The sequence below is a fragment of the Lepus europaeus genome, chromosome 13, assembly GCF_033115175.1.
Source record: "Lepus europaeus isolate LE1 chromosome 13, mLepTim1.pri, whole genome shotgun sequence".
NCBI classification, from domain to species: domain Eukaryota; kingdom Metazoa; phylum Chordata; class Mammalia; order Lagomorpha; family Leporidae; genus Lepus; species Lepus europaeus.
Genome location: NC_084839.1, coordinates 36,356,687 through 36,359,345, shown reverse-complemented (window position 1 = coordinate 36,359,345; position 2,659 = coordinate 36,356,687). Strand labels below are relative to the sequence as shown.

Sequence of the window (2,659 nt, the reverse complement as noted above, 5' to 3'; positions counted from 1 at the left end):
CATACCTTTTGAAACTAATGGTTAAGAACGTTATACGGCTGGCACCACGGCTCACTAGGCTAATCCTCCACCTGCGGCGCCAGCACCCCGGGTTCTAGTCCCGGTTGCTCCTCTTCCAGTCCAGCTCTCTGCTGTGGCCCAGGAGTGCAGTAGAGGATGGCCCAGGTCCTTGGGCCCTGCACCCACATGGAAGACCAGGAGGAAGTACCTGGCTCCTGGCTTCGGATCGGTGCAGCACGCAGGCCGCAACACACCAGCCATAGCAGCTGTCTCTCTCTAACTCTGCCTGTCACCAAAAAAAAAAAAAAAAAAAGAACGTTATACTACTATAGTGTTAATGACCTGTGATTACTTTCAAACAACGTATATGGGCTTCTTTCACTAACTATAATGGTTTCCAATTGCATCTATTTCATTGCAAGAGAAATGCTTTCACTCCTTTTGTGGTTGAGCAGTATTCCCTAGGGTATATATACCATAATTCCTTTATCCAGTCATCACTTGATGGACTTCTGGGTTGATTCCATATCTTAGCTATTGCAAATTAAGCTGCAAAAAAACATGGAGCATAGATAACTCTTCCACATGCTGATTTCATTTCCTTTGGATAAATTCCCAAGTGTAGGATGCTGGATCATATGGCCCATCTATTTTCAGCTTTCTAAGGTATCTCCATACTGTCTTCCACAATGGCTGTACTAGTTTACATTCACACCAGCAGTGGATTAGGGTACCTTTTCCCACCAGCATTTGGTATTCGTTTGTCTGTATGAAAGCCATCCTAACTAGGATGAGGTGAAACTATTGTGGGTTTTATTTGCATTTCCCTGATGGCTAGTGATCCTGAACATTTTGTCTTGTGTCCGTTGGCCATTTGAATTTATTCTTTTGAAAAAATGTCTGCTTTCCTAAATCTTCCCATTAGCATGTAGGAAGAAACAAAACTCCAAATATAATGTGAGAAAGCCAGTGACAGAGCTGGAAGGAGAGGGTCAGATTCCTTATCCATTGGCTCCAAGCCCATCCTTCTACCTGCCAGGATAAAATCTGCAGGAGAAGACAGTGAAGCGAGGGAAACAGACAATGAAGCAATTTCGATACAGTGTGGTGATTTTACGAGATGCTGCTCTCCATAGGGATGTTCATGCTGTCAGCCACACAAGTCTACACCATCCTGACTGTCCAGCTCTTTGCATTCTTAAACCTCCTGCCTGTAGAAGTAGACATTTGAGCATATAATTTTGAAAATGCATCTCAGACATTTGATGATCTCCCAGCAATATTTGGTCATAGACTTCTAGCTGAAGGTCTAAAATTTTATTTTTTGAGTTTTCAACTCAAAAACAAAAAATGCTGTGAACCTATAGTGCCTCCACCACTAAAAGAAAATTCATCCAGCACATTTATTGTATTAGTCAGAAGACTTGATTGTAATTTTGATATAAAGGTTTTAAATGCACAGTGATCAGGGTACAAAGCAGCCATAGTTCACAATGTTGATTCTGATGACCTCATTAGCATGGGATCCAATGACAGTAAGTATAGTTGATATGTTAAAGAAAATTGACATTCTATCTGTCTTTATTGGTGAATCATCAGCCAATTCCCTGAAAGACTAATTCACATATGAAAAAGGAGGCCACATTATCCTAGATTTTTAGTCTTCCTCTGGAATACTATGTAATAGTGAGCATCTGTCTCATCTTGATAGCAATTTTCATGATCACAAAATTTGTTCAGAACGTAGAGCCAGAAGAAACAGACTTCATAAAGATCAACTTAAGAAACTCCCTATACATAAATTCAAGAAAGGAGATGAATATGATATATGTGCTATTTGCTTAGATGGACATGAAGATGGAGACAAGCTCAGAACTCTCCCCTATTCCCTTGCTTATCTCTGCAAATGTGTAGACCCTTGGCTAACTAAAACCAAAAAAAAAAAAAAAAAAAAAAAAAAAAACCTGTCCAGTCTGCAAGCAAACATTTTTCCTTCTCAAGGTGATTCAGACTCTGACATAGACAGCAGTCAAGAAGAAAATTAAGTGCCCAGAACGTACCCCTTTACATAGACCTTTAGCTGCCGCCAGTGCCCAGTCACTTGGGGCTTTGTCAGAATCTCGTTCACATCAGAACATGACAGAATCCTCAGACTATGAGGAAGATGACAATGAAGATAACAATAGTAGTGATGCAGAAAATGAGATTGATGAACAGTGTTGTGATCCAGTTGCAGCCCAATAGTGAATAGAACAACAACATAGCAAATACTATTTGATCTTTTGGGAATGATTGCTTTATTTCCCTTTACAATCTTTGTTTGGATATGTAATTTCATTTTTGCTGACTTCAGAGATCTCTGTAGAAGTAACTTATTTTTTAGTATTCATTTAATCAGATTATTGAAACAGACTTTTTGATCTAGTAGTTATCTTCAGGGGTATACTTGCAGCTCACTAATAAGTAGTAACAGATTGGTACTGTGACTCGAGCACCAAATCAGCTCTTTTGGGATTAAATATAGCCAAAACATTTTTTAAAATATCTTCAATGTAGCTTGCATTTAAGATATAGATCAAAGTATGCAAATTTTTTGTTTTATACATGAGGTCAGTGCTGCAGCCAACTAGCAAATACTAAACCAGTTACCACCCTCATC

At 39.2% G+C, this 2,659-nt stretch overlaps 1 pseudogene; it reads left to right on the top strand.

Annotated features, from left to right (window-relative positions):
• The first annotated feature begins 1,431 nt into the window (after positions 1-1,431).
• Positions 1,432-2,278, top strand: LOC133773049 (E3 ubiquitin-protein ligase RNF13-like; annotated as a pseudogene).
• The last annotated feature ends 381 nt before the right edge of the window (positions 2,279-2,659 follow it).